Below are 13,923 nucleotides of genomic sequence, written 5' to 3'. Positions count from 1 at the left end.
TAAAAAGATATAAATAAGCACCTCACTATGCCATTCATAACAGTGAATAAGTATTCTGTGAAATATAGCCTAAGAGACCCACACGGTGCACACACTGTCACCTTTACACACGTGGGACAAGGAGTCTCCGGAGATCACATAAGTAACATTCACTTGACTAGCATAATGACATCTAGATTACAAGCATCATCATATGAATCTCAATCATGTAAGGCAGCTCATGAGATTATTGTATTGAAGTACATAGGAGAGAGATGAACCACATAGCTACCGGTACAGCCCCGAACCTCGATGGAGAACTACTCCCTCCTCATGGGAGACAGCAGCGGTGTTGGAGATGGCGGTGGTGTCGATGGAGGAGCCTTCCGGGGGCACTTCCCCGTCCCGGCGGCGTGCCGGAACAGAGACTCCTGTCCCCCAGATCTTGGCTTCGCGATGGCGGCGGCTCTGGAAGGTTTCTCGTACCGTGGCTTTTCCGTATTGAGGTTTTAGGTTGAGGGGGCTTAAATAGGCGAAGAGGCGGCGTCAGAAGGTCAACGAGGCGACGACACCATAAGGCGGCACGGCCAGGGCCTGGGCCGCGCCGGCCTATCATCTGGGGCCCCTGTGGCCCCCCTCTGGCGGCTCTTGGGTGTTCTAGATGCTTCCGGGGATTCTAAGATGCTGGGCGTTGATTTCGTCCGATTCCGAGAATATTTCCTTACTAGGATTTCTGAAACCAAAAACAGCAGAAAGCAAAGAACCGTCTCTTCGGCATCTCGTCAATAGGTTAGTTCCAGAAAATGCATAAATATGACATAAAGTATGCATAAAACATGTAGATATCATCAATAATGTGGCATGGAACATAAGAAATTATCGATACGTCGGAGACGTATCAGCATCCCCAAGCTTAGTTTCTGCTCGTCCCGAGCAGGTAAACGATAACAAAGATAATTTCTGGAGTGACATGCCATCATAACCTTGATCATACTATTGTAAGCATATGTAATGAATGCAGCGATCAAAACAATGGTAATGACATAAGTAAACAATTGAATCATATAGCAAAGACTTTTCATGAATAGTACTTCAAGACAAGCATCAATAAGTCTTGCATAAGAGTTAACTCATAAAGCAATAAATTCATAGTAAAGGCATTGAAGCAACACAAAGGAAGATTAAGTTTCAGCGGTTGCTTTCAACTTGTAACATGTATATCTCATGGATAGTTGTCAATGCAAAGCAATATAACAAGTGCAATAAGCAAGTATGTAAGAATCAATGCACAGTTCACACAAGTGTTTGCTTCTTGAGGTGGAGAGAAATAGGTGAACTGACTCAACATAAAAGTAAAAGAATGGCCCTTCGCAGAGGGAAGCATTGATTGCTTTATTTGTGCTAGAGCTTTTATTTTGAAAACATAAAGAGAGCATAAAAATAAAGTTTTGAGAGGTGTATGTTGTTGTGAACGAATGGTAGCGGGTACTCTAACCCCCTTGCCAGACAAACCTTCAAAGAGCGGCTCCCATTTTATTTTATTTTTGGGTGGCACTCCTTCCAACCTTTCTTTCACAAACCATGGCTAACCGAATCCTCGGGTGCCTGCCAACAATCTCATACCATGAAGGAGTGCCTTTTTATTTTAGTTTTATTATGATGACACTCCTCCCAACCTTTGCTAACACAAGCCATGGCTAACCGAATCCTTCGGGTGCCGTCCAACAATCACATACCATGGAGGAGTGTCTAATTTTGTTAATTAATTTGGGACTGGGAATCCCATTGCCAGCTCTTTTTTGCAAAATTATTGGATAAGCGGATGAAGCCACTAGTCCATTGGTGAAAGTTGCCCAACAAGATTGAAAGATAAACACCACATACTTCCTCATGAGCTATAAAACATTGACACAAATCAGAGGTGATAAATTTTGAATTGTTTAAAGGTAGCACTCAAGCAATTTACTTTGGAATGGCGGAAAAATACCATGTAGTAGGTAGGTATGGTGGACACAAATGGCATAGTGGTTGGCTCAAGTATTTTGGATGCATGAGAAGTATTCCCTCTCGATACAAGGTTTAGGCTAGCAAGGTTATTTGAAACAAACACAAGTATGAACTAGTACAACAAAACTCACATAAAAGACATATTGCAAGCATTATAAGACTATACATTGTCTTCCTTGTTGTTCAAACTCAATACTAGAAATTATCTAGACTTTAGAGAGACCAAATATGCAAACCAAATTTTAGCAAGATCTATGTATTTCTTCATTAATAGGTGCAAAGTATATGATGCAAGAGCTTAAACATGAGCACAACAATTGCCAAGTATAAAATTATCCAAGACATCATACCAATTACTACATGTAGCATTTTCCGTTTCCAACCATATAACAATTAACGAAGCAGTTTCAACCTTCGCCATGAACATTAAAGGCTAAGAACACATGTGTTCATATGAACCAGCGGAGCGTGTCTCTCTCCCACACAAGCATGCATTTATTCAAACAAAAAAAACAAAAATAAGAAACATACAGATGCTCCAAGTAAAGTACATAAGATGTGACCGAATAAAAATATAGCTATCATCAAATATAGGAGGCATATTGTATCATAATCAAATTCACTCTCCATAGTAGGTGGCACCAAAAGGCTACTATCATTATAATCATCATAAATAGGAGGCAAAGTATCATCAAAGAAAATTTTCTCCTCAATGCTTGGGGGACTAAAAAGATCATGCTCATCAAAGCCAGCTTCCCCAAGCTTAGAATTTTCCATAGCATTAGCAACAATAGTGTTCAAAGCATTCATATTAATAACATTCCCATTAGCATGCATATAAAGTTCCATGGTTTTTTTAATTCTCTCTTCAAACACATCATGTCCTAATTCAAGATAAAGTTCATAAAGATCTCTCATATTTTTGTTGTTTTCCATTATGCCTAACTAGTGTAAACAAGAAACAAAAAGATGCAATTGTAGGATCTAAAGGAAATAGCTTCGAGCACAAACACAATGGCGCCAGAAAAGTACTGTTACCTGGAACCGGAGTATGAGTGCCTTTTACCTTTCCTCCCCGGCAACGGCGCCAGAAAAGTAGCTAGTTGCCGGGGTCCAGTGTGTGTGTGCTGTTTACCTTTCCTCCCCGGCAACGGCGCCAGAAAAGTGCTTGATGTCTACGGGTGCTTCTATTCTTGTAGACAGTGTTGGGCCTCCAAGACCAGAGGTTTGTAGAACAGCAGCAAGTTTCCCTTAAGTGGATCACCCAAGGTTTATCGATCTCAGGGAGGAAGAGGTCAAAGATATCCCTCTCATGCAACCCTGCAACCACAAAGAAAGAAGTCTCTTGTGTCCCCAACACACCTAATAGGTGCACTAGTTCGGCGAAGAGATAGTGAAATACAGGTGGTATAAATAAGTAGTAGCAACGGCACCAGAAAAGTGCTTTGCCCAGGACAGTAAACAAGCAGTAGTAACGCAGCAGTAGTAACGCAGTAAAACAGTAAACAAGCTGCGATAGCAGTATTTAGGAACAAGGCCTAGGGATTAGACTTTCACTAGTGGACACTCTCAACTTTGATCACATAACAGAATAGATAAATGCATACTCTACACCCTCTTGTTGGATGATGAACACCACTAACTGTGTAGGATTACATGAACCCTCAATGCCGAAGTTAACAAGCTCCACAATATTCAATGTTCATGTTTAAATAACCTTAGAGTGCACGACAGATCAACACAACTAAACCAAGTACTAACGTAGCATGCACACTGTCACCTTCACGCTACGAAAGGAGGCATAGATCACATCAATACCATCATAGCAATAGTTAACTTCATAATCTACCAGAGATCACAATCATAGCCTACGCCAAGTACTAACACGGATGCACACACTGTCACCATTACACCGTGCAGGAGGAATAAACTACTTTAATAACATCACTAGAGTAGCACATAGATAAATTGTGATACAAAACACATTGCAATCATAAAGAGATATAAATAAGCACCTCACTATGCCATTCATAACAGTGAATAAGTATTCTGTGAAATATAGCCTAAGAGACCCACACGGTGCACACACTGTCACCTTTACACACGTGGGACAAGGAGTCTCCGGAGATCACATAAGTAAAATTCACTTGACTAGCATAACGACATCTAGATTACAAGCATCATCATATGAATCTCAATCATGTAAGGCAGCTCATGAGATTATTGTATTGAAGTACATAGGAGAGAGATGAACCACATAGCTACCGGTACAGCCCCGAGCATCGATGGAGAACTACTCCCTCCTCATGGGAGACAGCAGCGGTGATGGAGATGGCGGTGGTGTCGATGGAGGAGCCTTCCGGGGGCACTTCCCCGTCCCGGCGGCGTGCCGGAACAGAGACTCCTGTCCCCCTGATCTTGGCTTCGCGATGGCGGTGGCTCTGGAAGGTTTCTCGTACCGTGGCTTTTCCGTATCGAGGTTTTAGGTCGAGGGGGCTTAAATAGGCGAAGAGGCGGCATCAGAAGGTCAACGAGGCGACGACACCATAAGGCGGCGCGGCCAGGGCCTGGGCCGCGCTGGCCTATCATCTGGGGCCCCTGTGGCCCCCCTCTGGCGGCTCTCGGGTGTTCTGGATGCTTCCGGGGATTCTAAGATGCTGGGCGTTGATTTCGTCCGATTCCGAGAATATTTCCTTACTAGGATTTCTGAAACCAAAAACAGCAGAAAACAGCAACTGGCCCTTCGGCATCTCGTCAATAGGTTAGTTCCAGAAAATGCATAAATATGACATAAAGTATGCATAAAACATGTAGATATCATCAATAATGTGGCATGAAACATAAGAAATTATCGATACGTCGGAGACGTATCACGTACCTATCACCGCCTGATCGGAGTTAACCACCTCCTCCAAGCTGGTGCAGTTCAATTTACCGAAGGGTTTCTTGTTCTTCCAATTCCCTCCGTTATTTCCTCCTCGGCTTCCTCCTCCTCCTGATTGTCCTCCTCCCGTATTTCTTTTGGGGCAGTCCTTCAGCATGTGCCCCTCCTGACGACAACCAAAGCATATTATCCTTGGCTTCTTGCAATCCTTGGCGAAATGTCCGGTGAATCCACAGCTTCTGCAAACAATTTGATTTGCAGTCTGAAATGCTTGGTTCTTCCTGCTACCGTAGTAGTTGCTGTTGTTGTTGTTGTTGTTGTTGTATCTTGGCTTGAAACTCAAGCTGGTATTGGGCTTGTTACTAACAAACCTCTTAGGCTCAAACTTGGCCTTTTTCCTCTTCTCCTCTTGCAGCTGTTTAAAATCATCTTCAAGAGTGATGGCTGCATCCACCAACTCTTGGAACTCCGTCGCTATCATCATCCGGAGCTGAACCTTGAACTGGGGACTTAACCCCCTCAAAAACCTCTTCTTTTTCTTGTCCTCGGTGTTGACTTCTTCAACAGCATACCGGGACAGTTTTGAGAATTCCCTGACATAAGTCAGGATGGCCTTATCCTTCTGCTCGAGACTTTCGAATTCTCGACGCTTCAGTTCCACAATGCTTCTAGGGACATTGGATTCCCTGAACTTCCTTGCAAACTCCTCCCAGGTAAACACTTTTCCAGCCGGATAAACGGCTACGATGTTGTCCCACCATGATGCGGCAGGTCCACACAACAAGTGGGTAGCATAACGAACCTTCTCCTGGTCGTTGCAACCAACAGTATTGAGCTTTCGCTCAGTGTCCATAAGCCAATCCTCCGCGTCTATTGGCTCGGGCGCGTATGCAAAAGATATAGGCTTGGTATTCTGGAAGTCTGATAAAGTGACTCCCTGATTCTCGGGTCTCTCCACCCTGTTCTGTTGCAGCAGTTCCTGGAAGAATTTATTCTGCTGCTCCAACGTTACCCGTTGTCTCTCTTCCATCATTTGCATATACTGGACGAAATTCTGCTGCGTCATGGGTGGTGGTGGTGGTGGAAACTGATTCCTGGCTGCTTCCTCAACCTCTTCCTTCTGTTTCGCCTCGTGCTCCATGCGCTGTGCTTCCGTCTCCTCTCCTATCGCTCCCGACATAACCCCCTAGTTCTGCAACACAAGATGATACTCATAATTACTCCATGCGCAAGTTTTCTGAGCTCAACTTTGTGCACAGAACTAGTCACGCAACGGAAATCAAGAAGCAAATCCAAATCATACAAAACATATACCATGTATATACATACTTAAGTGGTCTTATTACAATACTCAGTGACGTTGTGAGTATGCAAACTCACTTATTGAAGTATATATACAAATTTCTACAAATATTACATACTATAATACACGTGGTACTTGTGTATTATAGTCTCGCCTCCCTTGGTGGTCTCTAGTCGTGCTTCACTCCCGGTACATCCCAGGCTTCCATCCGGTCGAACGTGTCGTCCTCCTGACAGAACCTGGAACATAAGGTCTCCCCGTCGGCTGGTAGTCAGAATCAGATGATGATCCTAGGGAGAAATCAGTGTTCACAAACTAGTCATTCAGTGCATCATAGTCCACCCATCGGGTGTACTCCCCTGTGGCTCCACCATAGGTATTTCCAACATCCATATCCGACTCAACCTGTGTAGGATACTCTCCATCAACTCCTCCATTACTAGGATAACTCTGGTTCTGGGTTGTGGCATCCTCATTCATCTCTCCGTCATAATACACTGAAGTACTATGAGTTCCAAAGATCGATCCCCAACGCCAACCCGTGGAGTTTTCTATAGGAGTCACGGAATGCTGATTGTTTCTGGATTCCTCTCCACCCTCATATCCCCCATAGGAACTACCAAGATAGTTTCCAGGTGTAACGGGTGTAGTTTCACGCTCAAGAGGATCAATACTAATGTAGTCACCAGCTGAGTAAACTGGTGTGTGCACCACATTCTCCATAGGTTCTTTCCCCCTAGTCTCCTCCTTGGGTTCAGTAAACTCCTCTAGCATCGTATCAATTGCTCCCGTCAAATGATGGTTCAACTGAAAGAGCAATGATATTAAGTTGCGGCTATTATCCATGTATTTTGCGGCTTCTATCGGTTTGCGTTTTGCATATTTGAAGTGGTTAAGCATGGGATCCTCTTCCTCCTGCATATGAGGAATGTGGGTGAATTCGGAACCCATAAGCTCTTTCGTCTTATGCTCCCGAATATCGGTGATGTCTCTCATAACAGCTATATGGTAGGCTGTGTTGATAGTTCTGGCTTCACCGCTGGCATTACTACGCTCATTCCCAAAGATTCGGGAAGTCGCAGTCCTACCCTACACTTTGCCAATACAAAGACCATCGTAGTACATGTATTTCTTTACTTGGATCTGGGGATCACACCCAAATTCAAGTAGCATGGCACGTAGAATATCTGTGAGTCCTCCTTCATATTCACTCAGTGTGGAATCCATCACTTTCACGTTTCGTCCCGGACGTGAACTTGCCATTGTTGGCTGTAGAAATAGAAAGAATATAAGATTAATAATAATGCATCATAATAGAGATAATAAAGAATTATCGCACTAAAAGATATGATAGTTTGTATTCTCAATTGAATATACACCATATTTTTAGAGAATTCTTTACTAGTCCTATTTGACTCCTAACGTTTGGTCCCATTTACTAGGTTCCAACCTAAGGTCAAAGCTTTTGCTCTGATACCAACTGTGGTGACCCTGCATACTACTGCATGTTGTAGTATGCCAGTCGTTGATATAACATTCGCGAAGTACCATTCCGCAAATATTACATCCCTCAGAGTAGTACAACAGAACATAGCAGGTCCATAACTCATTCATTTAATATTACAATCATCATACACATATCGTCTCGGAGCTCCTCTTGGGTCCTAAGAGGAATACTCCTGGGTTCGAGGCGAACCCAACTTAGCTTACAATATAGAAGTCTCATTAAATTATACATTTATTCTCTCGAGCAGCTAGTATTAAGAGTTCGGGCTGGTCGGCTACTACTACTACTCGATGTGTCTAGGCTTGATCTCCTCCGGAAGCCTCCCCGGATCCGTAGACTATGAGGTAGTCTACGCCTTCAATACCTCCAGAGAGGTCTGGTTCTTCATAGCCGATGATCTCGGCTCCTTCAGTGTTGTCGTAGTCCTCCTCAAGACGATTCAGACAATCTAAGCAAGGGATTTAAGAGTGGGATGAGTACGAGCGTACTCAACAAGTTCATTATAGATAAGAGGTGTTTAATGCACTAGCTACGATATTAGACCAGAAAATCTAATACCAATGCAGGTTTTGATAAACATTTCTTCAAGAGGTTTCTTTTATTTCAAAGAGCTATGTCCGTCAGCCTTCACCGGTTTACTAGAACTTCATGGAGCTCCTTTCCGGCCGCGTTCGCAGTTCCATATCCCGGAACAGGGAGTGACAGGTCACGGTTCTTTACACTCTGCAGAGGTGTGTTGCTTTACCCATAAGAGATCATAACCTTGGTGCCAACCGGGCGCGCAACCCGTCCACACTTCCTATGGTGTGAGGCCCGGTATAAGGTCATAGCCAATCATATTCCCCTGCTACCTCCCACACCCACCCTTTGTTGCAAACCCCGACCTTGGGTCCTCACCGGTCCCATTATTCCCGTAATTTCAGGGTGGACCCCGACCACGACAAATGGGCTTCCGGGGCTCTACCATAAACTCCTTCGCCGGTAGCTGTGATACGTCTCCGACGTATCGATAATTTCTTATGTTCCATGCCACATTATTGATGTTATCTACATGTTTTATGCACACTTTATGTCATATTCATGCATTTTCTGGAACTAACCTATTAACAAGGTGCCGAAGTGCCAGTTGCTGTTTTCTGCTGTTTTTGGTTTCAGAAATCCTAGTAACGAAATATTCTCGGAATTGGACGAAATCAACGCCTAGGGTCCTATTTCGCCACGAAGCTTCCAGAAGTCCGAAGAGGAGACGAAGAGGGGCCACGAGGGGGCCACACCCTAGGGCGGCGCGGCCCCCCCCCCTTGGCCGCGCGGCCCTGTGGTGTGGGGCCCCCGTGCCGCCTCTTGACCTGCCCTTCCGCCTACAAATAGCCTCCGTCGTGAAACCCCCAGTACCGAGAGCCACGATACGGAAAACCTTCCAGAGACGCCGCCGCCGCCGATCCCATCTCGGGGGATCCAGGAGATCGCCTCCGGCACCCTGCCGGAGAGGGGAATCATCTCCCGGAGGACTCTACGCCGCCATGGTCGCCTCCGGTGTGATGTGTGAGTAGTCTACCCCTGGACTATGGGTCCATAGCAGTAGCTAGATGGTTGTCTTCTCCCCATTGTGCTATCATTGTCGGATCTTGTGAGCTGCCTAACATGATCAAGATCATCTATCTGTAATTCTATATGTTGCGTTTGTTGGGATCCGATAAATAGAGAATACTTGTTATGTTGATTATCAAAGTTATATCTATGTGTTGTTTATGATCTTGCATGCTCTCCGTTACTAGTAGATGCTCTGGCCAAGTAGATGCTTGTAACTCCAAGAGGGAGTATTTATGCTCGATAGTGGGTTCATGCCTGCATTGATACAGGACGGTGAGAAAGTTCTAAGGTTGTGTTGTGCTATTGCCACTAGGGATAAAACATTGATGCTATTTCTAAGGATGTAGTTGTTGATTACATTACGCACCATACTTAATGCAATTGTCTGTTGCTTTGCAACTTAATACTGGAGGGGGTTCGGATGATAACCTGAAGGTGGACTTTTTAGGCATAGATGCAGTTGGATGGAGGTCTATGTACTTTGTCGTAATGCCCAATTAAATCTCACTATACTCATCATGATATGTATGTGCATGGTCATGCCCTCTTTATTTGTCAATTGCCCAACTGTAATTTGTTCACCCAACATGCTGTTTATCTTATGGGAGAGACACCTCTAGTGAACTGTGGACCCGGTCCAATTCTCTTTCTTGAAATACAATCTACTGCAATCTTGTTCTACTGTTTTCTGCAAACAATCATCTTCCACACAATACGGTTAATCCTTTGTTACTGACAAGCCGGTGAGATTGACAACCTCACTGTTTCGTTGGGGCAAAGTACTTTGGTTGTGTTGTGCAGGTTCCACGTTGGCGCCAGAATCCCTGGTGTTGCGCCGCACTACATCCCGCCGCCATCAACCTTCAACGTGCTTCTTGGCTCCTACTGGTTCGATAAACCTTAGTTTCATACTGAGGGAAAACTTGCCGCTGTACGCATCACACCTTCCTCTTGGGGTTCCCAACGGACGCGTGTTGTACGCGTATCAAGCAGCTTTTTCTGGCGCCGTTGCCGGGGAGATCAAGACACGCTGCAAGGGGAGTCTCCACTTCTCAATCTCTTTACTTTGTTTTTGTCTTGCTTAGTTTTATTTACTACTTTGTTTGCTGCACTAAATCAAAATACAAAAAAATTAGTTGCTAGTTTTACTTTATTTGCTATCTTGTTTGCTATATCAAAAACACAAAAAAATTAGTTACTTGCATTTACTTTATCTAGTTTGCTTTATCTACTATTGCTAAAATGAGTAATCCTGAAGTTGAAGTTCGTTCGTTTAAGCAACAAGGGGGAGAATGTTTAAGAGATGCTTGGTATAGAATTAGTAATGCCCATAATAGGTGCACTAAGAAACACTCCACCACTATTTTACTCAGGAATTTTTATGTTGGTATCTCTAGCTGGAATAGGTATGTTCTTGATTGTCTCGCAGGAGGTAACTTCTTAAATACTCCTGCATTAGAAACTAGCTGCATTATTGAAAGTCTATTTGGAATACCCCCTGTTGATGAAGTTAAAACTGAAATCTCTCTTGAAGATGTTATAAAAAAAATGGAAACCATAGAGAAAAATTTTCCAAGTGTTGAAACTAAATTGGAAATGTTACTTGATAAAACTGATGAACTTGATAAATCCTTAGGAGGAATTGATGAAAGAATTAGTGTCCTAGGAACTTGTGTTGTCCATGATGATCAAATTAATAGGATTGACGAACTTGAAAAAGCTATGGGAACCTTGGGTTCAACATTTTCTTCTCTTAAATATAAGGAGAAAGCTTATGTGGGTAAGGAGCAAAAGTTTATGTATGTCTCTAAAGTGCCTAAACCAAAAAAATATTACTATAGGCCTAAAATTGATAAAGCCCTTAGTACCACCACGGATGGGGGAGCTTGTGATAACGATACACCATCCCCTGATAATACTTGATACACACTTTCTGCGCCTAGCTGAAAGGCGTTAAAGAAAAGCGCTTATGGGAGACAACCCATGTTTTTACCTACAGTACTTTGGTTTTATTTTGTGTCTTGGAAGTTGTTTACTACTGTAGCAACCTCTCCTTATCTTAGTTTAGTGTTTTATTGTGCCAAGTTAAGCCGTTGATAGAAAAGTAAGTACTAGATTTGGATTACTGCGCAGTTCCAGATTTCTTTGCTGTCACGAATCTGGGTCTACCTCCCTGTAGGTAGCTCAGAAAATTAAGCCAATTTACGTGCATGATCCTCAGATATGTACGCAACTTTCATTCAATTTGGGCATTTTCATTTGAGCAAGTCTGGTGCCATTTTAAAATTCGTCAATACGAACAGTTCTGTTTTGACAGATTCTGCCTTTTATTTCGCATTGCCTCTTTTGCTATGTTGGATGAATTTCTTTGATCCATTAATGTCCAGTAGCTTTATGCAATGTCCAGAAGTGTTAAGAATGATTGTGTCACCTCTGAATATGTTAATTTTTATTGTGCACTAACCCTCTAATGAGTTGTTTCGAGTTTGGTGTGGAGGAAGTTTTCAAGGATCAAGAGAGGAGTATGATGCAACATGATCAAGGAGAGTGAAAGCTCTAAGCTTGGGGATGCCCCGGTGGTTCACCCCTGCATATTCTAAGAAGACTCAAGCATCTAAGCTTGGGGATGCCCAAGGCATCCCCTTCTTTATCGACAACATTATCAGGTTCCTCCCCTGAAACTATATTTTTATTCCATCACATCTTATGTGCTTTTCTTGGAGCGGCGGTTTGTTTTTGTTTTTTTTGTTTTGTTTGAATAAAATGGATCCTAGCATTCACTTTATGGGAGAGAGACACGCTCCACTGTAGCATATGGACAAGTATGTCCTTGGTTTCTACTCATAGTATTCATGGCGAAGTTTCTCCTTCGTTAAATTGTTATATGGTTGGAATTGGAAAATGATACATGTAGTAATTGCTATTAATGTCTTGGGTAATGTGATACTTGGCAATTGTTGTGCTCATGATTAAGCTCTTGCATCATATGCTTTGCACCCATTAATGAAGAAATACATAGAGCATGCTAAAATTTGGTTTGCATATTTGGTCTCTCTAAGGTCTAGATAATTTCTAGTATTGAGTTTGAACAACAAGGAAGACGGTGTAGAGTCTTATAATGTTTTCAATATGTCTTTTATGTGAGTTTTGCTGCACCGGTTCATCCTTGTGTTCGTTTCAAATAAGCCTTGCTAGCCTAAACCTTGTATCGAGAGGGAATACTTCTCATGCATCCAAAATACTTGAGCCAACCACTATGCCATTTGTGTCCACCATACCTACCTACTACATGGTATTTTCCGCCATTCCAAAGTAAATTGTTTGAGTGCTACCTTTAAAATTCCATCATTCACCTTTGCAATATATAGCTCATGGGACAAATAGCTTAAAAACTATTGTGGTATTGAATATGTACTTATGCACTTTATCTCTTATTAAGTTGCTTGTTGTGCGATAACCATGTTCACTGGGGACGCCATCAACTACTCTTTGTTGAATTTCATGTGAGTTGCTATGCATGTCTGTCTTGTCTGAAGTAAGAGAGATCTACCACCTTATGGTTAAGCATGCATATTGTTAGAGAAGAACATTGGGCCGCTAACTAAAGCCATGATCCATGGTGGAAGTTTCAGTTTTGGACATATATCCTCAATCTCAAATGAGAAAATTATTAATTGTTGTTACATGCTTATGCATAAAAGAGGAGTCCATTATCTGTTGTCTATGTTGTCCCGGTATGGATGTCTAAGTTGAAGAATAATCAATAGCGAGAAATCCAATGCGAGCTTTCTCCTTAGACCTTTGTACAGGCGGCATAGAGGTACCCCTTTGTGACACTTGGTTAAAACATGTGCATTGTGATGATCCGGTAGTCCAAGCTAATTAGGACAAGGTGCGGGCACTATTAGTATACTATGCATGAGGCTTGCAACTTATAAGATATAATTTACATGATACATATGCTTTATTACTACCGTTAACAAAATTGTTTCATGTTTTCAAAATCAAAGCTCTAGCACAAATATAGCAATCGATGCTTTTCCTCTATGGAGGACCATTCTTTTACTTTCAATGTTGAGTCAGTTCACCTATTTCTCTCCACCTCAAGAAGCAAACACTTGTGTGAACTGTGCATTGATTCCTACATACTTGCTTATTGCACTTATTATATTACTCTATGTTGACAATATCCATGAGATATACATGTTATGAGTTGAAAGCAACCGCTGAAACTTAATCTTCTTTTGTGTTGCTTCAATGCCTTTACTTTGAATTATTGCTTTATGAGTTAACTCTTATGCAAGACTTATTGATGCTTGTCTTGATGTGCTATTCATGAAAAGTCTTTGCTATATGATTCACTTGTTTACTCATGTCATATACATTGTTTTGATCGCTGCATTCACTACATATGCTTTACAAATAGTATGATCAAGATTATGATGGCATGTCACTCGAAATTATCTCGTGTTATCGTTTTACTGCTCGGGACGAGCAGAACTAAGCTTGGGGATGCTGATACGTCTCCGACGTATCGATAATTTCTTATGTTCCATGCCACATTATTGATGTTATCTACATGTTTTATGCACACTTTATGTCATATTCATGCATTTTACGGAACTAACCTATTAACAAGATGCCGAAGTGCCG

The sequence above is a fragment of the Lolium perenne genome, chromosome 6 (assembly GCF_019359855.2).
Source record: "Lolium perenne isolate Kyuss_39 chromosome 6, Kyuss_2.0, whole genome shotgun sequence".
Lineage (NCBI taxonomy): Eukaryota > Viridiplantae > Streptophyta > Magnoliopsida > Poales > Poaceae > Lolium > Lolium perenne.
Note: the sequence above shows the minus strand (reverse complement) of the source record.